This window comes from Cervus canadensis, chromosome 1 (genome assembly GCF_019320065.1).
Source record: "Cervus canadensis isolate Bull #8, Minnesota chromosome 1, ASM1932006v1, whole genome shotgun sequence".
NCBI classification, from domain to species: domain Eukaryota; kingdom Metazoa; phylum Chordata; class Mammalia; order Artiodactyla; family Cervidae; genus Cervus; species Cervus canadensis.
Window position 1 is genome coordinate 73,214,543 of NC_057386.1, and position 25,605 is coordinate 73,240,147.

Genomic DNA, 25,605 nt, shown 5'->3' on the forward strand with positions numbered 1-25,605 from the left:
CCCGAGGAAGGCGGCGAGGCCTCGCCCAGGGTAACGCCACGCCATCTCGGGTTCCCGGGCGACCGAGGAACATTGGAAGGTTCAAGTCTGTGGATTGCCATCTTGGCTCAGCCGAGTGTCAGTTCGGAGTTTGTTCTGTGCGGGAGATCGCGAGTTGGGGGCGGGTACTTGACAGCGTGGAAAGCGAAACAGCCTGGAGGAGGACCGCGCGCCCTGGAGAGTCTGCGATCCCGGGGTTTCTGCCCGCAAGACTGAAGGGCAGAGACCCGGAGGGCGAGGTCGCTGGGAGCGCGCCAAGGCGACCAGCCTGCAGGGGAGGTAGAAGGGGACCCTCCCGGACTGGTGTGTGCTGGTCCCCGGAGCAGCCTTGCCTGAGTGGTGGGAGCACTTAGTGGACCCAAAGGATTCAGTTGGATCTATCCCTGGGGCATTTTGAAGTCTTACACTCCCTCCGTTTGTTGCCAGTTTCTTCCATTTGCCTTGGCTTTTATTTAAAATCAACCCTTGGGGTGTTGGACCAGAAAAGGGAAACTTACTGGCTGTCCTAATTCTATTTTGTTTTCTTGCGTGTGTTTTACAATGGCTATGATACCTGGTCCTGAGATTAACACGATCCTGTAAGAGAAATATCTTTTCCAATGTATTTATGACAAACAAAGCCCCCAGACAGATGTTGGAACGTGATGTAAATAATCAGATAAAAGTGCCAAACGTTTCTGGAAAAAATAACCTCAGGCGTGTTCTTGTTAATACAACATTCATATTCTGGAGTTCCTCTTGAGTTTGAAAATGTTATACAATTGTAGTAGGAAGTTAGGTGCTGGGGTGGTGACAAATAAAGGTCCCTGCACTCAGAGCAGTGACATTTCTGTGGTGGCATAAGACAGTTAACGGGTCAACCCAAGTACAGATTGTGATAAATGTGCCCTGGGAGAAATTGGAAGAATAATAAGGGTGGAACTGGGTCAGATACTAGGGGAGAAGTCTTCCTTAAAGAGGCAGCTAGCCAGAGATGTGAAAGATGTTGTAAAGATGTTGTCTTGTGAAAAGATCAAAGGGATAACCATAAGGAGGACTGAGAGAGAAAAAACAAGTCAGGAGGTCATTGTTTTTCTTAAATGTTAGAATACAAGTGAGTGTAATTTTTATGGCAGCTAATAAACCAAAGCAATTTTTATGTGAACTCGGGTTTTACCACAAACCATCCATATGAAAATAAATCATTAAATTTGTTTTCCACTTCTACCACAAGCAGTGTGTCTGTGTACTGAGTCAAAGTATTTAAAATTAGCATTGCAGAGACTGGTCCTCTCTTTCATAGTTAACTGTTTGCTAGATAATCTACCACTCCTATTATTTTAAAGTTCGTTTTTAAAAATTGAAGTATAGAGAAGGAAATGGCAATCTACTCCAGTATTCTTGCCTGGAAAATCCCATGGACAGAGGAGCCTGGCAGGCTACAGTCCACAGGGTTGCAAAAGAGTGGGACACAACTAAGCCTCTAAACAACAACAAAACAATTTATTTACAATGTTGTGTTAGTTTCAGGTGTATAGCACAGTGATTCAGTTATACATATGTATGTGTGTGTATATGTGTGTGTGTGTGTGTATTCATATTCTTTTTAATGAAAAGTTGTGATACAGTCATCTCTCTGTATCCTTGGGGAATTGGTTCCAGGACCCCTCCCATACCAAAATTTTTTGATGCTCAAGTCCCTTGTACAAAATGGTATAATCTTTGCATGTAACCTAAACATATCTTTCCATATACTTTAAATCATTTCTAGATTACTTATAAGACCTAATACAAGGTACATGCTGTGTAAATAGTTGCTATCATACAGCAAATACAAGTGCTGCTTTTTGGAACTTTCTAGATTTTTTCCCAAATATTTCCTACCCAATGTTGGTTGAGGAACCCAAAGATCTAGAAGGTCAACTGTATGTATATTGTGTACCAATTTGGAGTGTTCCAATAATTTTTTTCATTATTTCAAATAAGGGATTGAATTAACTCATTTCCATGTAAGAAACCAAGGACTTCCCTGGTGGTCCAGTGGCTAAGACTCCTCATTCCCAATGCAGGGGGCCCCCGGGCTCAATCCCTGGTTAGGCAACTAAATCCAACATGCCTCAACTAAGAGCTGCAACTGAAAAGAGCCCGCATGCTGCAGCTGAGACCCAGCAGAGGCAAATATATATATATATATATTTAAGAAAAATAAATCATTAAGTATCTTTCCTTATCTTCATTTATGTTATTTCTAGATATCAAATAAATGAGAAGAGGTTGAAGGTAAATACGTCTTCAAGTATGTGTGTTAAACAGGAAATTGGCTTTATCTTTACATGATACGCCATTTTTAGATTCTTTTGTTAAATTGCATTTTACATCTTTATATGTTAAAAAGTATGCTGGGGGAAAAAAGTATGCTGGGAAACAGTATTACACATCAGTGTCTTAAATTTCATGCATACAACACATACTCATGGAATGTCTTTGTGAGTACAAGTTCTTGAGGACCCAGGATACAAAGAGAGGTTACCAAACCTATTACCTCACCCCTTTGTCCTAGAGAAGAACATTTTGCTAGTAATCAGCCCCTTAACTTCTATAATACAGTTGATAAATGCCGTGAATGAAAAGCCAAGAGTCTGAACGGGGCTCTACCCTCTGGGAGACGGGTGAGTAGGGGGAAAGACTTCCCTGAGAAATGGACTTAACTCTGATCTTCAAGATGAGTAGAAGTGGCCTAGCCAAGCAGCAGAGAAGAGTATTCCAGACAACAGAGAAGCTGTCAGATGCCCAGGTCTTCAGGCTGGAAGAAACGCCTGAGAACCTGAAGGAAGGCAGTAGGGAGGCAAGTGAGAGGGACGTTGCACTGGGTGAGGGGACAGACACGGGCAGGAGACAGAGTGCGCAGATGCTTGGAGATGGTCTTAGGGTATAGATTTTTTCCTCGGAGCAAATGACAGTTATCACCTTCTGTGATCTTCAAATCACCTTAGACTATCACCCCTTCGTGGACTCTGTCTCACCTCCAGCAGCAGACTTCCCAGTCACTCCATTTTCCAACTTGATCTTTCAAGTTCTTCCTCTATAAATCTTCTCCAGCAGCTTTCTAGCCTGCTGATACTTCTGCTTTTCCATGACCCACCAGACCCCTCCGTCTCACACTCACCCCCTTTTCCAGGTTGAATCTTGTCATCCACATAACATGTTGTCCAAATATCATGCTTCCAACCCACAAAACCCCAACCCTGGGTGAACCCGACTGTACTTCCTCTGACACCGAAACAGCCGAGCGTGGTTGGAGCAAGTTAAGCAACAGAATGAGCAATGTCACCATAAATTCAGATTCAGTGACCTCAAATAGATCCTCAGCTATCTGCAGGGGCAGATCTTTGTTTTCTGGAACCTGAAGCACATACAGTTTTGTTGTTGTTCTTTAGTCGCTAAGTTGTGTCCAACTCTTTGTGACTCTACAGGCTGTAGCCCGCCAGAAGACTGGAGTGGGTTGCCATTTCCTTCTCCAGAGGATCTTCCTGATTGTACCTGCTTCTCCAGCATTGGCAGGTAGATTCTTTACTGCTGAGACACCAGGGAGGTCCATATTCATTTTGAGGAGTCATTTTAAAGGGAAAGAATATACAATTACAAATAAAAATGTGAATATGAATCTAGAATGAGGAAATGAATGAGGAACAGATTACTGGAGCCTTGGAGATAGAGCTGCCTTTCCTTTGAGATCTCTATGGTGATTTGGGCTTCCCAGGTGGCGCTAGTGGTAAGGAACCCTCCTGCCAATGCAGGAGACATGAAAACATGTCTCTTATGAGGATCTTCCGGATCCAGGGTTTGGGAAGATCCTCTGGAGGAGGAAATGGCAACCCACTCCAGTATTCTTGCCTGGAGAATCCCATGGGCAGAGGAGCCTTGCTGGCTACAGTCCATAGGGCTGCAAAGAATCAGACACGACTGAAGCGACTTAGCACGCACCCATACACGGTGATTTTCCCATCCCTGGTAGCTCATTCCAGTATTCCTGGGCTTCCCTGGTGGCTCAGCTGGTAAAGAATCTGTCTGCAATGCAGGAAACCCTAGTTCGATTCCTGGGTTGGGAAGATTCCCTGGAGAAGGGAAAGGCTACCCACTTCAGTATTCTGGCCTGGAGAGTTCCATGGACTGTATAGTCCATGGGGGTTTCTATTGTGGCTCAGCTGGTAAAGAATCCGCCTGCAATGCGGGAGACCTGGGTTCAATCCCTGGGTTGGGAAGATGGCCTGGAGAAGGGAATGGCTACCCCTCTGTCCATGGGGTGGCAAAGAGTTGGACACACCTGAGTGACTTTCACTTTCACTTTCTTAGTCAATGGGGTCACCAAAGAGTCAGACAGGACTGAGCAACTTTCCGTTTCACTTATGTGGCTATGCCTCCTGAGTGCACCCTGAATTCCCCTCCCAACCCAGAGACGCTACCTCTTCCAGCAGCTCCCTACTCACATGTGGGCCTGTGCAACAAGCTTCCTTATCTTCATCCATGTCTCTGCTACTGGCAATCCCACTCCTTTATCAGGACAGTGTACTCGACTCTACAAAATTTTCTTTCTTTCTTTCTTTTTAAATAACAGCTTTATCAAGATAATAATTCACCTACCATAAAATTCACATTTTTAAAGTGTAGAATTCAGTGGTTTTTAGTATATTCACAAAATTCTTCAGCCTCTCTATATACTTTCAGAATATTTCATCACCCCAAAAGAAACCCTGTTCCCCCTCCCTCTGCATCCCTGACAACCACTAATCTTTCTGTTTCTGTGGATTTGCCTCTTTTGGACATTTCATATAAATGGAATCATACAGTAGGTGACTTTTGTAACTGGTTTCTTTCACTCTGCATAATGTCCAGGCTTATCCATGTTGTGTATGCATCAAGTACTTCATTGCTTTATAATGTTAAATAATATTCCATTATGTGGATGTATCACATTTTGTTTATCCATTTATCAGATAATGGACATGTGGATTGTTTTTACTTTTTGCCTGTTATGAATGATGCTTGCATTAGTGCTTAAACCATTTTCAGATATCTCAAGTGTCCAAACCTTCCACTTTCCCCATCAAACAAAAATCTTATAGTTTCATCAGAAAAGCAAAGTGCTCAGGCAGAAACTTATTCAACCACTAGCCATCAGACGTAAAAACCCACATGCCAGCTTTACTCCTCCCACCCCCTCCTTCCCATATCAAATCAAAGGCATTACTTTCCTCTTCTGAAAGGTCAGTCCCTCCACTTATGCTTTGAATTTCATCCCATTACATCTTTTCAAGAACATAACCCTATCAATGATCTCTTCTCTCTATAGCTAAATACTGTAATCTCCATGTAATTTTTTGTGTCATTGTGTATGTTGCAATACAACTTAAAAACAAGTAGCAGGCCGGATTTAGCCAAAGGGCCATAATTTACCAACCTTTGCTTTATACCACCATGATTTGATTGGGCGTACATTCACACACACACACACACACCTCTTTTTTTTAAATGAAAGGGAGCCATTAGTATGAAGCCTTTTAAAATAGTTGTTGTGAAAGGATTCTTACATGAAATTGCCAATAGCATGCAGTTGCAGATTATTTAATTCTTCCAGAATGTTAGCACCATTCCTCTGAATAAACTACCATATCATTAAAATGAAAGTTGGCTGCACTGTATTTGACAAAAGGATTGTAGACAACAGATTACAGTTCTCTTTAGTTTTTATTGGAACCCAAGTTAAATTATCCGTCCCATTTTAAATATCTTCACATCTCTTCTGTTAAGACAATGTAAAAAATCCTCTATATCATATATTGCTTTTTAGCTACATTTTTTTCTAACAGCCTTTCTCTCTCTTTCACAGCCAGACTTCTATTGAGTGTTGCTATAGTTTCTCTCTAGCTCATCCTCCATTCCTCCTCAATCTGTTTCTTTTTGGCTACCATTCCAATTTCACTCTTATATTTGCCAAGGTCACTCATGACCCCCACATCGCTAAATCAGATGAGAATTTTCAGACTGCATATTTTTCAGTCACACCTTCCTAAAATTCTCAGTACCTTGACCCTTGAGACATCATGGTTTTGGATATTCCTGTCCCCTTATTCCACTCTGATTTCTTGGAAGGCTCTTCTACTGGCCCTTGGCATGTTGAAGTCTAGCCCACCACTCTTCTCATCTACTGCTTTCTCATGTGGGTAGTATTTGACAGTTCCATCCCCAGCTGGGTTCTCTCTTCTGAATCATGAACCTGTAAATACAACTGCCTTCTTTACATACCACTCAGCTCCACAATGTCAACCAAATCAGAGTCATGATCTCCTCCTCAGCTCTCACCGGATCAACTCTGTCTTTTTATTTCTCTGGGAGTCATTCTCTGTACTTTACTTTCTCGTCTTCTATCACCAACCCATTACCAGAGGTAGATAAGCTTGCCTGTGGATTATTTTTCCATTTTATCCATTTCTGTACTACCACTCCTTTCCAAGCTACTTCATTTCTCTCTTGGATTTTGGGGCATATGCTTAATGTATCTTCTTTACCCCTGCTCTACAGATTCTCCACTTTTCAGCCAAAGACATCTTCAAAAAGCACAAATAAAATCATTTCAATGGCTATCAACTGAGCATAGGATAAAAACCAACATCCTGGGGACTTCCCTGGTGGTCCAGTGGCTAAGACTCTGTGTTCCCAATTCAGGGGGCCTGGGTTTGACCCCTGGCCAGACAACTGGATCTCACATGCTGCAACTGAGAGTTCACATGCCATAACTAAAGGCCTGCATGCCACAAATGAAGATCAAAGATCCAGCATGCTGCAACTAAGACCTGGTATAGCCAAGTAAATAAATAAAGGAAGAATCAATTGTATATATATTTTTAAATCCTTAACATGGCCAACATGATGTGCATGGGCTCTGCTGTCTGCAGGTATCTATCCTGCCTCATCTGGACCACTTTCTTGTCTCTTCCTGCGCTCAGTCACTCAGGCATTCTTCCACTTCTATTTCCTCAAACACATTCATCTTCCTTCCCCCTCCAAAGCCTGTGTTCTTACTGTTCTGTGCCTGGCATGCTGCCCTCACCTTTATGTGCCTCTCATTTCATTTTATTGGGACTGGTTCATTCCTGCCCACCCTTCAGATCTTGGGTCACCCATCTCTGCCACAGGAAGACTTTTCTCAGACTCAGGTTGCACCATACTCCCTACTTAGTCTTATGGTCCTGTTAAAAGAAATTGATATCATAGTTGTTGTCTCACATCATTTTGTGAGATTATTTTATTGGTATTGACTCCTCTCACTAGATATTGGATGCCATTAAGGAAAAGGACCATGTCTGTTTTGTTTAGTCACTTTATTTTTACCCCTAACACCTACCAGGGTACCTGGCATATAAGCAATTCTTAACACTTATTTGTGGAATGAGTGGAAGGATGTGAAAGGCTTTGATCAGGTGGCTGATGACCTAGATGTTTGCTTGCTGCTGACATGGTTACAGGATGGTGCTCAAGTCAAGATGCTTGGGTATTGCTACAGTTGGAATGTTTCTGTCCCTTAAATTCCTTCATGGATCACAGCCTTGTCATGATGAAGGGGCTGTGCAGGGCTCCCCAAGGCGGACGGGTCATAATGAAGAGTTCTGACAAAACACGGTCCACTCGAGAAGGAAATGGCAACCCACTGCAGTATTGTTGCCTGGAGAAACCCATGAACAGTATGAAAAAGTGAAAAGATATGACACCGGAAAATGAACCCTCCTGGTCAGGAGGTGTCCAGTATGCTACTGGGGAAGATCAGAGGGCAGTTACTAGTAGCTCCAGAAAGGATGAAGTGGCTGGGCCAAAGTGGAGAGGACTTTCGTTGTGGATGTGAAAGTAAAGAGAAAGTAAAGTTGGATGCTGTAAAGAACAATATTGCATAGGAACCTGGAATGTTAGGTCCATGAATCAAGGTAAACTGGGCATGGTCAAGCAGGAGATGGCAAAAGTGAACATCAACATCTTAGGAATCAGTAAACTAAAATGGACAGGAATAGATAAATTTAATTCAGATGACCGTTATATTTACTATAATGGATTCTGGGGGCAAGACTCCCTTAGAAGAAATGGAGTTGTCCTCATAGTCAACAAAGGAATCTGAAATGTGGTACTTGGGTGCAGTCTCAAAAATGACAGAATTATCAGTATATTTCCAAGGCAAACCATTCATCATCACAGTAATCCAACTCTATTCTCCAGCCATTAATGGAGAAGAAGCTAAAGTTGACTGGCTCTATGGAGACCTACAAGACCTTCTAGAACTAACACCAAAAAAGATGTCCTTTTCATCATAAGGGATTGGAATGCGAAAGTAAGAAGTTAAGGGATACCTGGATTAACAGGCAAGTTTGGCCTTGCAGTACAAAATGAAGACGGGCAAAGGCTAACAGTTTTGTCAAGAGAACACACAGGCTGTAGCAAACACCCTTTTCCAACAACCCAAGAGACGAGTCTACACATGGACATCACCAAATAATCAATACCAAAATCAGATTGATTTTATTCTTTGCAGCTGAAGATGGAAAAACTCTATACAGTCAGCAAAAACAAGACCTGAAGCTGTCTGTGGGTTAGATTATGAGCTCTTTATCACAAAATTCAGTCTTAAATTTTTTAAAAGTAGGGAAAATGACTAGGCCATTCAGGTATGACCTAAATCAAATTCCTTATGATTATTCAGTGGAAGTGACAAATAGATTCAAGGGATTAGATCTGGTAGACAGAGTGCCTGAAGAACTATGGAAGGAGATTCATAACATTGTACAGGAGGCAGTGACCAAAACCATCTCCAAGAAAAAGAAATGCAAGTAGGCAAAGTAGTTATTTGAGGAGGCTTTACAAATAGCTGAGGAAAGAAGTGAAAAGCAAGGGACAAAGGGACAGACACACCCAACTGAATGTGGAGTTCCAGACAATAGCAAGGAGCAATAAGAAAGCCTTCTTAGATGAATAATGCAAAAAAATAGAAGAAAACAACAGAATGGGAAAGACTAGAGATCTCTTCAAGAAAATTGGAGATATCTAGGGAACATCTCATGCAAGGATGGGCACGATAAAGGACAGAAATGGTAAGCTAACAGAAACAGAAGAGATTAAGGAGTGGTGGTAAGAATACACAGAAGAACTATACAGAAAACATCTTAATGACCCAGATAACCATAGTGGGATGGTCACTCGCCTACAGCCAGACATCCTGGGGTATAAAGTCAAGTGGCTTAGGATGCATTACGTGAACAAAGCTAGTGGAGGAATTCCAGCTGTGCTATTTCAAATCCTAAAAGATGATGCTGTGAAAGTGCTGCACTCAACATGCCAGCAAATTTGGAAAATTCAGCAGTGGCCACAGAACTGGAAAAGGTCAGTTTTTGTTCTAATCCCAAAGAGGGCAATGCCAAAGAATGTTCAAATTACCATACAGTCGCACTCATTTGACATGCTATCAAGGTTATGCTCAAAAACCTTCAAGCTAGGCTTCAGCAGTACGTGAGCCAATAAATTCCAGATGTACAAGCTGGGTTTAGAAAAGTTAGAGGAACCAGAAGTCAAATTGCCAACATCCATTGGATCATAGAGAAAGCAAAGGAATTGCAGAAAAGCATCTACTTCTGCTTCATTGACTATGCCAAAGCCTTTGTGTGAGTCACAACAAACTATGGGAAATTCTTAAAGAGATAGAAATATCAGACCACCTAGGTAAGTTTCTCCTGAGAAACCTATATGCAGATCAGGAAGCAACAGTTAGAACTGGACATGGAACAATGGACTGGTTCCAAATTGGGAAAGGAGTACATCAAGGCTGTATATCGTCACCCTGCTTATTTAACTTCTTTGCAGATTACATCATGTGAAATACTAGGTTGGATGAATCACAGGCTGGAATCAAGATTTCTGGGAGAAATATCAACAACCTCAGATAAGCAGATGGAACACGAAAGAGGAAAGTGAAAAAACTGGCTAAAAACTCAATATTAGGAAAACTAAGATCATGACATCCAGTCCTATCACTTAATGGCAAATACAAGAGGAAGAAGTGACAGATTTTCTTTCCTTGGGCTCCAAAATCACCGTGGATTGTGACTGCAGCCATGAAAATAAAAGACACTGGCTCCTTGCAGGGAAAGCTATGACAAATCCAGACTGTGTATTAAAAAGCTGAGACATCACTTTGCCTACAAAAGTCAAAGCTATGGTTTCTCCAGTAGTCATGTACAGATGTGAGAGTTGGACCATTAAGAAGGCTGAGCCTCGAAGAATTGACGCTTTCAAATTGTGCTTTTGGAGAAGACTGTTGAGAGTCCCTTGGACTGCAAGGAGATGAAACTAGTCAATCCTAAAGGAAGTCAGTCCTGAATATTCATTGGAAGGACTGATGCTGAAGCTCCAATACTTTGACCACCTGATGTGAAGAGCCAACTCATTGCAAAAGGCCCTGATGCTGGGAAAGACTGAAGGCAAAAGGAAAAGGGAGTGGCAGAGAATGAGATGGTTAAATAGCATCACTGACTCAAAGGACATGAATTTGAGCAGACTCCAGGAGATAGTGAAGGACAAAGAAGCCCAGTGTGCTGCTGTCCATGGGGTCGCAAAGAGTTGCACACGGATTAGCGGCTGAACAACAGCACAGTCCATATGTTGAAATCCTAACCCTCAAGGTGAAGATATTAGGAGGTGGGTCTTTGCAGAGGTGATCTCAGTGATAAGGATGGAGCCCCCATGACTGGGGTTATTGACTCTGTAAAAGAGGGGAAGAAAGGTCCCTTGCTCCCTTCCACCATGTGAGGTCACAACAAGAAGATGCCAACCATGAACCAGACGTTGAGCTTTTTCCACAGGAGGAGCCTGCTGGCACCTTTGATATTGACCTTCTCAGACTGCATAACTGTGAGAAATTAATTTCTATTTTTCATAAGCTACCCAGTTTATGGTTTTATTGTTATAGAAGCCCAAATGGGCTAAGACAGGTAGGAATTGCCTCCCAATAACCAGACTCCAAAAAGTGATAAACCAAACTTTATATTATTACCTAAAGATGGGATTGTTTTAAAATTTTCCACTTATGTATATTTGATGATTTTTCTACAACAAAAATATATTCCTTTAGTAAGAGGACATTTTAAGTTTTAAAAAACAAGTGAGGCTGTACTTTTACATTAATAAATAACTTTATGCATTGAAATTTTCACACATCTAAATATTTCTAAGGAAGTTGTCTTGAAACAATTTGGAATGAAAATATCCTTGAAATAAGATTTATATAGATACAGTGAGAAAATGGTCTTTTCACAAAGGAATAACATAGTTTGTTTTAGGATATTTCAGTTATAATTTATTAGGAGCTATGATAATTAAAATATTGTGATAACACTGCCTGAATTGCATAATTTTGTATCAAACTTATTATTTCAAAATTTAGGTTACTTATTGCGAGTTTTTATTTTATAAATTTGTAAACCAAAATCCCTTGGTAATTATGACATAAAAACATTATATTTAGTAGTGTTAGAGTTACTTAATATAATTACATTTACTCAGTTCTTATGTTCAAATTATTTTGGATGAAAAACAATTGTCTACTAAGTTAAAACTTACGTATACTTAAGTTAAATTAAAAAAAGCTGGAGAGTGCCTGGATAGCCTAGTTGGTAGAGCATCAGACTTTTAATCTGAGGGCCTAGGGTTCAAGTCCCTGTCCAGGCATCAAAAAAAATAAATAACAAAAACAAAATTTGTTTTAAAAAAAGGAGAAAAACTAACTCAGTTTTCCTTTAAACTAAAAATTATGAAATGACTGCTTCATCTCAATGCTGTTTACCAGGCCAAGGTTAAATCTGTATGTACAGAGAACCAAGAAACAGACCCACGCATGTATGGTCGTTAAATGGATGACAAAATTGAGACTGCACTATAGTGAGACAATGATAGACTTTTCAGTAAGTGGTTGATTCTGGGTAAATTGGATACTCACGTAAAAAAAAAAAAAAAATGAGTCTTGCTTCCTATCTCACAGCATATGCAAAAATCAATGCCAAATGCATTATAGATTTTAAAATTAAAATTAAAAAAAAATACTAGGACATTTCCAAACAAAAACACAGAGAACTATCTTCTTAACTTTGGGAAAAATAAACAGACACAGAAAGCACTAATCTTAGAGTTTAAAAGTAATCTACTAGGCAGTGTTAAAATTGACAACATCTCTTCATCAAAAATCATGTTTATTGGACTCTGTGGGAGAAGGCGAAGGTGGGATGTTTCAAGAGAACAGCATCAAAACATGTATATTATCTATGGTGAAACAGATCACCAGCCCAGGTTGGATGCATGAGACAAGTGCTCGGGCCTGGTGCACGGGGAAGACCCAGAGGGATCGGGTGGAGAGGGAGGTGGGAGGGGGGATCGGGATGGGGAATACATGTAAATCCATGGCTGATTCATGTCAATGTATGACAAAAACCACTACAATATTGTAAAGTAATTAGCCTCCAACTAATAAAAATAAATGAAAAAAAATCATGTTTAAGAGAATACAGAAACAAGTCATGGAGTAGAAGAAGATATTTTAATTCCTGTATTTGTCAAAGGGCTTGTAGTTGGAATATATAAATAATCCTAGAATCAATGCTCAGCATTGATTTCCTCAATGGCTCAGCAGGTAAAGAATCCGCCTGCAATGCAGGGGACACAGGAGACGTGAGTTGAATCACTGGGTCAGGAAGATCCCCTGGAGGAGGAAATGGCAACCCACTCCAGTATTCTTGCCTGGGAGATCCATGGACAGAGGAGCCTGGTGGTATACTGTCCAGGGCATTGCAAAGAGTCAGACACAGCTGAGCAGCTAAGCGCACACACATGCTTCAGAATCAATAAGATGGTAAACAATCCATGACTTCAGCTTGCAACCCAGCTGGAGTAAAAGAGAATAGAGTTCCCCACCCTACTGAGACAACTTTATAAAAAGATACAAAATATATGAAACACACAAGGTGAGCACCACAGTCATCATCCTTTACTGCTTTACTTTCTAGGCCACTGCACAGGGCGCTTGGAGTCCTGTCTGAGTTGAGAAGATGGATCTGGGAGTTCAGGGAGGCTAATGCAGTTTGAAGCCGCAGGACACTAGACCAGATAGGAAAGAGCTACACAGAGACAGCACTCAAGATCCCCACTCGGGGCGTCCCCAAACATCTCCAACTGAATATGGATCCGTAGATGCAGGTAAAGAAACTCCCTGGCACTAGAGCGGGAGTCACTGGAAAGGACGCTAGGGAACAATCCCCAGGGAACCATCCAGGGTGGAAATGGTTCCTGTCCTCCCGGCCAGAGGGGAAAACATCATAATTCACAAAGTACTATAGGATTTTCGTCTCAGGCGTGGGGCAAAAGTATCTCTAGACTAAATGCTGCTGTGACTCTGCCTAAGAAAACTTGATAGCAAGATGCCGTAGGTTCAAACTGCTCCCAAGAAACTTAACTCTGTCCTAAATCACAGCTCGGGATATTCATAGGAAAGCAAAAATATCTAACACCAACTCATTTTCTACAGTTGTGCCCACAGTTTTCTCCATTTACAGCTTGTCCCACTATTTAATATACCTTTAGTCTGCTAAAAATGTTAACTGACTGCTCTCCTAAATCTAAAGGTAATTTCATTTTAGTATAAATATATATCACCTATTTTTGTAAAATTTGTCAAAGTCTGATTAGTGTGCCTTAAGTGCAGGCTTCTTTCACTGTTTATAACATCTGATTTGATAATCAAAAATTCTGGATTTGACATTGATCAGAAATTACAAAGAAGCAGACAAATATAACTCACAAATGAGGAGGAAACTCAGCTGAAGCCAACCCAGTAGTGATATAGATGGTAAAATTATTTGACAAACATATAATAGGTGTTACAGATGTATATTATATGTTCAGTAAGTTAGAGCAATGATTTAATATGTTAAATAGAGACATGGAAGATATTAAAAAGACCTAAATCAAACTTTTATAGATGAAAATTATAATGACCGAGAGGAAAAACATACTACATGCAATTAATAGCAGATAAGACATCACAGAAGAAAGTTTTAGTGAATTTAGACCTAGAGAAATAGGAACAGAGAAAGAAAAAAAAGATTGAAAAAATTGCACAAAGCATCATTGAAAATGGGACCAGCTTGAAGAATCTATATACATATAGTTGGAGTCTCCAAAGTGGGAAGCACAGAAGAATATTTGAAAAGATAATGGCTGAAAATTATCCAAATTTGTTGCAACTGTAAATCCATAGATTCAAGACATAGCATCACTGAGAGAAATTAAAGAAGACCTAAGTAAGATATACTTAGTTCATGAATAGAAAGTCAATATTATTAAGTTGTTAGTTTTCTCCCAGAATAATCTGTAAATTTAACACCAATTCCAATCACTACCTCAGCAAGCATTTTTTTCCAAAATTGATAAGCTGATTCTGAAAATCATATGGAAGTGCAAAGGACCGAAGTAGCTACAACTTTGGAAAGGAACAAAGTTAGAGAACTTGTGCTACTTGACTTGAAGACATAGAAACCCACCTTAATAAAGACAGTGTAGTACTGTCTTTGGTAGTACTGGCATCAAGATAGAGAAATGTGAAAAAATTGGGACTGGAGTTACCATATGATCCAGTAATCCCACTATTAGACATGTATGTAGAAATGATGAAAACCCTTAATTTGGAAAGATACATGTACCCCAATATTCATAGCAGTACCTTTACAATGGCCAAGGCATGGAAGCAACCTAAATGTCCATCAACAGATGAATATATAAAGAAGATGTGTTATACACACACACACACACACACACACACAGTGGAATATTACTCAACCATAAAAAAGAATGAACCAATGCCATTTGCACCAACATGGATGGACTTGGGAATTATCATACAGTGAATTAAGTGAGACAAAGACAAACATCTTATGATATCATTTATATATGGAATCTAAGAAAATGATACAACTGAACTTATATACAAAACAGAAACAGACTCACAGACATAGAAAACAAACTTACAGTTACCGGATTGGGAAGTTGGGGTGAAGGATAAATTAGGAGTTTGGTTAGCAGATACAAATTACTATATATAAAATAAGCAACAAAGTCCTACCGCATAGCACAGGGAACTATATTCAATATCTTATAATAAACCATAATGGAAAAGAAAAGAAAAAAGATAGATAAATGGATTAATGGAACAGAGAACAGTCCAGAAATAGACATACACATATATGGTCAATTGATTTTTGACAAAGGTGCACAGGCATTTCAAAGAAGAAAGAATAGTCTTTTCAATAATTGATGCTGAAGCAATTGGATATCAAAATGCAAGAACAACAACAACAAATTCAAACCATACCTTGCAGCACATGTACAGATATACCTCAGAATAGATTATAAATAATAAAAGTAAAACCTGATAAAAAGAAAACTTCTGGAACAAGCAGAAAGATTTTGTCTTCTGGAGAAAATCTGTGTGACTGAGTTGTGCAAATATCTCTTAGATATGATGCCCAAAGCATGATCTAAAAAGGAAAAAAAATGGTAAATTGGTCTTTTATCAAAAGTAAGAATCTCTGCTCTTTGAAAGACCATTGAGAGAATGAAAAGACAAGCCACAAGTTGGGGGAGGAAATATTTGCAAATCACATATTTGATAAAGGGCTTGTCTCCAAAATAAAGCACTATACAAAAATTAATAATAAGAAATAGACAGCCTAATTAAAACATGGGCAAAAGATTTGTATGTATATATATTTAACCAAAAAAGACTCACAGATGACAAGTAAGCCATATTAAAAGATGTACTCAACATCGTTAGTCATTAGGGAAACATAAATTAATATCACAAGTAGGTACCACTACATACCTACTGTGCTCAGTCACTAAGTCGTATCTGGCTCTTTGAAGCCCCATGGACACACATATTAAAACGCTTAAGATTGAAAACATTCAAAAAAAGGAGATCATCACATCTGGTCCCATCACTACATGGCACCTAGATGGGGAAACAATGGAAACAGTGACAGAATTTATTTTCTTGGCCTCCAAAATCACTGCAAATGGTGACTGCAGCAACAAAATTAAAAGACACTTGCTCCTTGGAAGAAAACTATGACAAACCTAGGCAGTATATTAAAAAGCAGAGACATTACTTTGCCGACAAAGATCCGAACACTCAAAGCTATGGTTTTTCCAGTAGTCATGTATGGATGTTAGTGTTGGACCATAAAGAAGGCTGAATGCTGAAGAACTGATGCTTTGAACTGTGATGTTGGAAAAGACTCTTGAGAATCCCTTGTTCTGCAAGGATATCATACCAGTCAATCCTAAAGGAAATCAATCTTCAATATTCATTCAGTTCACTTCAACGCCGTTGCTCAGTCTTGTCCAACTCTTTGCAACCTCATGGACTGCAGCACGCCAGGCCTCCCTGTCCACCACCAACTCCTGGAGCTTGCTCAAACTCATGTCCATGGAGTCAGTGATGCCATCCAACCATCTCATCCTCTGTCATTCCTTCCCTTCTTCTCCCACCTTCAATCTTTCCTAGCATCAGGGTCTTTTACAGTGAGTCAGTTCTTCACATCAAGTGGCCAAGGTATTGGAGCTTCATCTTTAACATCAGTTTCTCCAGTGAATATTCAGGACTGATTTCCTTTAGGAGTAGTTTGATTGGATTGACTGGTTTGATCTCCTTGCAGTCCAAGGAGCTCTCAAAAGTCTTCTCCAACACCACAGTTCAAAAGCATCAATTCTTTGGCACTCAGCCTTCTTTATGGTCCAGCTCTCACATCCATACATGACTACTGGAAAAACCATAGCCTTGACTGGACAGATCTTTATCATCAAAGTAATGTCTCTGCTTTTTAATATACTGTCTAGGTTGGTCATAGCTTTTGCTCCAAGGAACAAGCATCTTTCAATTTCACGGCTGCAGTCACCATCTGCAGTGATTTTGGAGCCCAAGAAAAATAGTCTGTCACTGTTTCCATTGTTTCCCCATCTGTTTGCCATGATGTGATGGTACTGGATGCCATGATCTTCGTTTTTTGATTGTTAAGTTTTAAGCCAGCTTTTTCACTCTACTCTTTCACTTTCATCAAGAGGCTATTTAGTTCCTCTTTGCTTTCTACCATAAGGGTGGTATCATCTGTTTATCTGAGGTTATTGATATTTCTCCCGGCAATCTTGATTCCTTCTTGTGCTTCATCCTGCCCAGAATTATGCATGATGTACTCTGCTTATAAGTTAAATAAGCATGGTGACAATATACAGCCTTGACGTTCTCCTTTCCCGATTTGGAACGAGTCTGTAGTTCCATGTCTGGTTCCGACTGTTGCTTCTTGGCTGTCATACAGATTTCTCAGGATGCAGGTAAGGTGGTCTGGTATTCCATCTCTTAAAGAATTTTCTACAGTTTGTTGTGATCCACACAGTCAAAGGCTCTGGCATTGTCAGTAAAACAGAAATAGATGTTTTTCTGGAATTCTCCTGCTTTTTCAGTGATCCAGTGGATGTTGGCAATTTGATCTCTAGTTCCTCTGCCTTTTCTAAATTCAGCTTGAACATCTAGAAGTTCATAGTTCATGTACTGTTGAAGCCTGGCTTGGAGAATTTTGAGCATTACTTTGCTAGCTTGTGAGATGAATGTAATTGTGCGATAGTTTGAGCGTTCTTTGGCATTGCCTTTCTTTGGGATTGGAATGAAAACTGAGCTTTTCCAGTCTTGTGGCCACTGCTGAGTTTTCCTAATTTGTTGGCATATTGAGTGCCAATAGCATCATCTTTTAGGATTTGAAATAGCTCAACTGGAATTCCATCACCTCCACTAGCTTTGTTCATAGTGATGCTTCCTAAGGCCCGTTTGGCTTCTCATTCCAGCATGTCTGGCTCTAGGTGGGTGATCACACCATTGTGATTATCTGGATCATGAAGATCTTTTTTGTACAGTTCTTCTGTGTATTCTTGCCACCTCTTCTTAATATCTTCTGCTTCTGTTAGGTCCATACCATTTCTGTCCTTTATTGTGTTCATCTTTGCATGAAATGTTCCCTTGGTATCTCTAATTTTCTTGAAGAGATCTCTGGTCTTTTCCATTCTATTTTTTTTTTCTCTAGTTCTTTGCATTGATCACTGAGGAAAGCTTTCTCATCTCTTCTTGCTGTTCTTTGGAACTGTTCATTCAGATGGGAATATCTTACCTTTCTCCTTTGCCTTTAGCTTCTCTTCTTTTCTCAGCTATTTGTAAGGCCTCCTCGCAAACATTTTACCTTTCTGCACTTCTTTTTCTTGGGGATGGTCTTGATCACTGCCTCCTGTACAATTTCATGAACTGTCCATACTTCTTCAGGCACTCTGTCTATCAGATCTAATCCCTTGAATCTATTTGTCACTTCTACTGTATAGTTGTAAGGGATTTGACTTAAGTCATGCCTGAATGGTCTAATGGTTTTCCCTACTTTCTTCAATTTCAATCTGAATTTGGCAATAAGGAGTTCATGATCTGAGCCAGTCAGCTTCTGGTCTTGTTTTTGCTGACTATGAAGAGCTTCTCCATCTTCGGCTGCAAAGAATATAGTCAATGTGATTTTGGTGTTGACCATCTGGTGATGTGCATGTGTAGAGTTGTCTCTTGTGTTGTTGGAAGAGGGTGTTTGCTATGACCAGTGTGTTCTCTTGGCAAAACTCTGTTAGCCTTTGCCCTGCTTCATTCTGTACTCCAAGGCCAAATTTGCCTGTTACTCCAGGTATCTCTTGACTTTCTACTTTTGCTTTCCAGTCCCCTATGATGAAAAAGACCTTTTTTTTTTTTTTTTTTTTTGGTATTAGTTCTAGAAGGTCTTATAGGTCATCATAAAACTGTTCAACTTCAGCTTCTTTGGAATTAGTGGTTGGGGCATAGACTTGAATTACTGTGATATTGAATGGTTTGCCTTGGAAATATACTGAGATCATTCTGTCATTTATGAGATTGCACCCAAGTAGTGCATTTCAAACTCTTTTATTGACTATGATGGATACTTCATTTCTTCCAAGGGATTCTTGCCCAGGGTAGTAGATATAATGTTGATCTGAATTAAATTCGCCTGTTCTGATAGAACTGCCATATGACCCAGCAATCCCACTCCTGGGCATACACACCGAGGAAACCAGAACTGAAAGAGACATGTATACCCCAATGTTCATTGCAGCACTATTTTATAATAGCCAGGACATGGAAGCAACCTAGATACCCATCAGCAGATGAATGGATAAGAAAGCTATGGTACATATACACAATGGAATATTACTCAGTCATTAAAAAGAATTCATTTGAATCAGTTCTAATGATATGGATGAAACTGGAGCCCATTATACAGAGTGAAGTAAGCAGAAAGATAAACACCAATACAGTATACTAATGCATATATATGGAATTTAGAAAGATGGTAACGATAACCCTATATGCAAAACAGAAAAAGAGATACAGATGTATAGAACAGACTTTTGGACTCTATGGGAGAAGGCGAGGGTGGGATGATCTGAGAGAACAGCATTGAAACATGTATATTATCAATTGTGAAACAGATCGCCAGTCCAGGTGGGATGCATGAGACAAGTGCTCGGGGCTGGTGCACTGGGAAGACCCAGAGGGATGGGATGGGGAGGGAGGTGGGAGGGGGGATCGGGATGGGGAACACATGTAAATCCATGGCTGATTCATGTCAATGTATGGCAAAAGCCACTACAATATTGTAAAGTAATTAGCCTCCAACTAATAAAAAAAAAAAAAAAAAAAAAAAAAAAGGAAAAAGAACCTGGGAAAAAAAAAAATTCGCCCATTCCGGTCCATTTTACTTCATTGATTCCTAGAATATCAATTTCAATCTTACCATCTCCTGTTTGACCAATTTACCTTGATTCATGGAACTAATATTCCAGGTTCCTATGCAATATTGTTCTTTATAGCATCGGGCTTTACTTCCATCACCAGTCACATCTACAACTGGGCATTGTTTTTGGTTTGGCTCCAACTCTTTATTCTTTCTGGAGTTATTTCTGCACTCTTCTCGAGTAGCATATTGGCCCATACTGACCTGGAAAGTTTATCTTTCACTGTCATATCTTTTTGCCTTTTCATACTGTTCATGGGTTTCTCCAGGCAAGAATACTGAAGTGGTTTGCCATTCCCTTCTCCAGTGGACCACATTTTGTTAGAACTTTCCACCATGACCCATCTATCTTGGGTGGCCCCACATGGCACATACTACGTAGTTTTGTTGAATGAGACAAGGCTGTGATCCATGTGATCAGTTTGGTTAGTTTTCTGTGATTGTTAGTCATTAGAAGGACTGATGCTGAAGTTGAAGCTCCGATACTTTGGCCAATTGCTGTGAAGAGCTGACTCATTAGAAGAGACCCTGATGCTAGGAAAGATTGAAGGTAGGAAGAGAAGGGGACAACAGAGGATGAGATGGTTGGATGGCATCACTGACTCAGTGGACATGAGTTTGAGTAAACTCTGGGAGATGGTGAAAGACAGGGAAGCCTGGTGTGCTGCAGTCTGTGGGGTCACAAAGAGTTGGACATTACTGAGCAACTGAATAGCAACAACAAAATTTGAAGAGTTAAGATGATTGAACAACTGACACTCTCATGCACAGCTTATGAGAATGTAAAATGGAAGACATTCTGGCAGTTTCTTATAAAATTAAGCATACATGTAACATATGACCCCAACATTCCACTTCTAAATACCCGGGATAAATGAAATAATATGTTCACTCAAACTTTTGTGCCAATGTCCTCAGCCCCTTTATTTTAAATAGCCCCAAACTGGAAACTACTTGAATGCCTTAATGTTTAATGGATACAAAAAGTGTCATATATCTGTACAGTGGGTTACTACTTAGCAATAGAAAGGGATGGACTAGAGATACGTGTAATGACATGGATGAATCTCAGAATAATTATTCTGAGTAAAAGAAGCGAGAGCCAAATAAAAGTGTATGTACATCATGTGAAATGCCAGGCTGGATGAAGCACAAGCTGGAATCAAGATTGCTGGGAGAAATATCAATAACCTTGGATATGCAGATGATGCCACCCTTATTGTAGAAAGGAAAGAAGAACTAAAGAGCCTCTTGATGAAGGTGAAAGAGGAGAGTGAAAAAATTGGCTTAAAACTCAACAGTCAGAAAATTAAGATCGTGGCATCTGGTCCCATCACTTCGTGGCAAATAGATGGGGAAACAGTAGCAGACTTTATTACTTTATTTCCTTGGGCTCCAAAATCACTGCAGATGTTGACTGCAGCCATGAAATTAAGAGATGCTTACTCCTTGGGAGAAAAGTTATGACCAACCTAGACAGCATATTGAAAAGCAGAGACATTACTTTGCCAATAAAGGTTAGTCTAGTCAAGGCTCTGGTTTTTCCAGTAGTCATGTATGGATGTGAGAATTGGATTATAAAGAAAGCTGAGTGCCGTAGAATTGACACTTTTGAACTGTGGTGTTGGAGAAGACTCTTGAGAGTCCCTTGGACTGCAAGGAGATCCAACCAGTCCATCCTAAAGGAGATCAGTCCTGGGTGTTCATTGGAAGGACTGATGCTGAAGCTGAAACTCCAATACTTTGGCCACCTGATGCAAAGAACTGACACATTGGAAAAGACCCTGATTGCTGGGAAATATTGAGGGCGGGAGGAGAAGGGGATGACAGAGGATGAGATGGTTGGATGGCATCACCGACTCAATAGACATGAGTTAGAGCAAGCTCCGGGAGTTGGTGATGGACAGGTGAGCCTGGCATGTTGCAGACCATGGAGTCACAAAGAGTCGGACACGACTGAGGAATTGAACTGAACTGAATGTGATTTTTTTCCCATTTTTATTAGTTGGAGGCTAATTACTTTACAATATTGTAGTGGTTTTTGAATGTGATTTTATTTATAAAAAATTCTAGAAATATGAACAGACTGATATGACATCATTGATCCAACCATAGATGAATCAGTGGTTGTCTAGAGCCAGTGGGATTGACTGTGGTGATGGTTTCTTGATGTGTACATAGACCTAAATTTGTCAACCCGTGTACTTTCAATATATCTACTGTATTGCACATCAATCATACCTCAATAAAGTTGCTTTAAAAATAGAAGATAGCCAATCCATTAGGGAAAAAAAGGGCCAGAGGCTATAAACTTAGGCAAAACTAAACTATGGAAGTCAGGAAATAGTGTGTGTGAGGGGCAATGGGAAGTTGGGTGATAATGTTGATTTCTCAATTTGGGTGCTGGCTTCAAGAGTGTGTTTACTGTTGGAAATTCATTCAGTGGAACACTTGTGATTTGTGCATATTTCTGTATTTGTGTTATTGCCTCCTTTTTTTCTTTTCTTGTTTTTTTTTTTAGAAAAAGCTTATGAAAAGCAGTTATATATACATCTGTGTTCACGGTGCAGAACTCTGTGACAGGTTTGCAGCTCTCTTTCAGGGTAAAGTCTCTGCCACTCTTAGCTAGGGATGAGTCCTCTCATTGTGCAGGTGGTAGAAAAATGTCCTCAGAAGTTTCTCAGAAAGCTGTTTATTATTTTTATAAGTGAAGGATGTGCCGATTTTAGCTTCAAAGAAATCAGCAACCTCTTCCAGACAGGAAATTGCTGGGGAAATGAAATTAGATTGTTGAGAATGTTAGTGCAGTTAGATTCCAGCGGGGTGGAGCCTTGGAGTGCTGGCCAATTTGCCTGTTCAGCTCTTGTGCTTCTTCTCTGAGAACTGCCTGCCTTCCCAAGCCCACCAGGGTAGATTCTTTGGTTGTGGTTGCACTCTCTGATGCTCTTGCCTGGGATGACAGCTGATGGTACCACTTGATGTATGGAAAAACAATCGATAAGCCAATCAGATTCACTCTTGAAGAATTTGGATTGGAGACTGAGACTTTAATTAGTTAAAGGTTCCTGAAGCTGGGAGGTCTAGCCACTCTCCAGGAAGGAGAAATGAGATGTCTATTGAGGGAGAGATTAAATCTCCCTCAGAAGTACGAGAAAGGGAGAGATAATTCTGGTTTCAGCTTCTCCAGGGCCACCCTGGAGTTCTTGCCCTTGGAATCCATTAGATTCTATGCATTAAATTAAAACTTTCCTTTTTTTAAAATTAATATTTAATATAACCTGAGTGGTTTCTCTTCCTTGTATCCAGAGGATTCCTGTCTAAGACACGTGGCAAGTAATCTCAGTAAAAATCTGGTTTGTGGTGGCAGAAGGGAAGAGTCGGATCATATAGAATCTTCCAAGTTGTGGCAGTGAAACTTCCAAGTGGTCCAAGCTTCTCCATATCAGGAATTCCTCCTGAGAAACCCACTCTGTCTCTGCTTGACCACCACAAGTCTTTTTTTACTCCTCCTTTCCTGCCTTCCTCCAACAGGTGTCTACTGAGTATCCACTGTTGGCCAGGCACTGCTGTGGGTACTTGGGATTAAGCAAACCAAAAAAAAAAAAATTAATAAACAGCAAAATCCTCTGTCTTCAAGGAGCTTACATTCAAATGAGGAGCAACAGAAGGTAAAACTTTTACGTAATATTTTAGAAGGTGATATCTCCTATGAGAAAAAGAGAGTGAGTAGGTCCATTGTGGGGCTTCCTTGGTGGCTCAGTCGGTAAAGAATCCACCTTCAGTGCAGGAGGCACAGGAGACCTGAGTTTGCTCCCTGTCCCCTGGAGAAGGGCATGGCAGCTCACTCCAGAATCCCCAGACTCAAGGATTTTGACTCTTTGAACTGGCGGGGGAAATGTTGCTGGATGCTGAGCAGACAGACATACTCTGACTTATGTTTTAACACAAGTTAAAGACATACTCTGGCTTCTGTTTTGAGAACAGATTATAGGAGGGAAAAGGCTAGATTCAGGGACATTGTGATTACTTTTAAGGCAGCCAATATTACTGAATTAAAATCTGTGTTCTTATCAGTTTTACCCACTGTTCTCAACTCTGTCTGAAGCATTTGAAAATTTGATTCTGTTTCTTTTTGAAAATGCTTTATCTGGTTATAAAACTAACCATATAGAGACTTCCCTGGTGGTCCAGTGGTTAAGACTCCTTGTCACCAAGGCAGGGGGCATAAGTTTGATCCCTGATCAGGAAACAAAGATCCCACATGCTTTATGGCACAGCTGAAAGATCAAAAGAAGAAAAAAAGAAAGAAAAACTAAACATATTATGTTCCTGGCAGGATAATTGGGAAACTCACAAAAAAGAATCACCCAGTGTATTACCTCCAAATGGAACCACATTTTCGTTTTTATATAGCATTCTAAGCTTTCCACTGTGCACTCTTGCCAAGTCACTTTAGTGCTGTCTGACTCTTTGCAACCTGTAGCCCACCAGGCTCCTCTGACCATGGTGGGATTCTCCAGGCAAGAATACTGGAGAGGATTGCCATGTCCTCCTCCAGGGTATCTTCCCCACCCAGGGCTTGAACCGTCTCTTACATCTCCTATATTGGCAGGCAGGTTTACATAATTTTAATCGCTTCCCCCAATAATTCTCCAGCAATTTGAAGGAAGACATTCATATTTTTTCCTTAAGTATTTCATTTCCAGGCCAGGGTATCTTATTTTGGGGTTCATCAATGTATTCCAAGGTTCTAGAAATCTCTTGAAAGCATAAGCAAAGTTGTGTGTGTGTTTGTGTAAAGGAAAACATGTTTCTCCAACTTTTCAAAGGGGCTTTGACATCACAGTAAGTTAAAAAGTGATACAAAACATTTTGAGTATTTGCCTGCCCCATCTCAGTCCATAGAGGACGGTTTATTTATTTATTTATTGCCTGTTCCACATGGCTTGGGGGAATCTCAGTTTCCTGACCAGGGATCAAACCTGGGTTGGCAGTGAAATTGCGGCATCCTAACCACTGGACCACTAGGGAATTTCCCATAGGCATGGGTTTCTAGCAGCCATGTTTGTCTGACGTGTTGATACTCCATGCCCTTGACCACAGTTGATAGGGATGGTAGGCATTCCACGCTAAGCCAAGTTCTGCTGGGAACATGGAGCTGGGATGGAGACAAAGTCAGTTTCTGACAAGTAGACTAGAGAGATTGGAGAAAGTTGTCTCATACAGACAGAGAAGAATGAAACAGACGGAGGAGCATAGAGCTGGTACTGCCAAGCCTTCCAGTGACATTTCGTTTCCTGGCCTGAGCCCTTCCTAAAGCTCAGCTGGTATCCCTAGCCCTGGATTTTCTGAGGCTCTTCTGTTTCTAGGGGTGATATTCAAAATATTTAAAGCCAGTATGCTATGGGAACCTATGAATCAGAGCAGATGCCAGAGATAAACAACTAGCAGAGCTGTACCTGTGTCTCTCATCTGAATGGCAGCCCTGTCTATCATTAGGATTTGTGACCCTCCTCTTGCCTAAGCCAGCTGAGTTTTCTGATGAGCCAAAGGAGTTTTAGGGATGTCCCTAAAACTGGTAGTCCAGTGGCTAGGACTCTGAGCTCCCAATGCAGGGGGGCCT

The 25,605-nt window shown here is 40.4% G+C and overlaps 1 non-coding gene across 1 annotated transcript; it reads left to right on the forward strand.

Annotated features, from left to right (window-relative positions):
• The first annotated feature begins 11,705 nt into the window (after positions 1 to 11,705).
• TRNAK-UUU lies at positions 11,706 to 11,778 on the forward strand. Its single transcript has one exon. It is a non-coding gene; the product is annotated as a tRNA-Lys (tRNA).
• Positions 11,779 to 25,605: the final 13,827 nt, after the last annotated feature.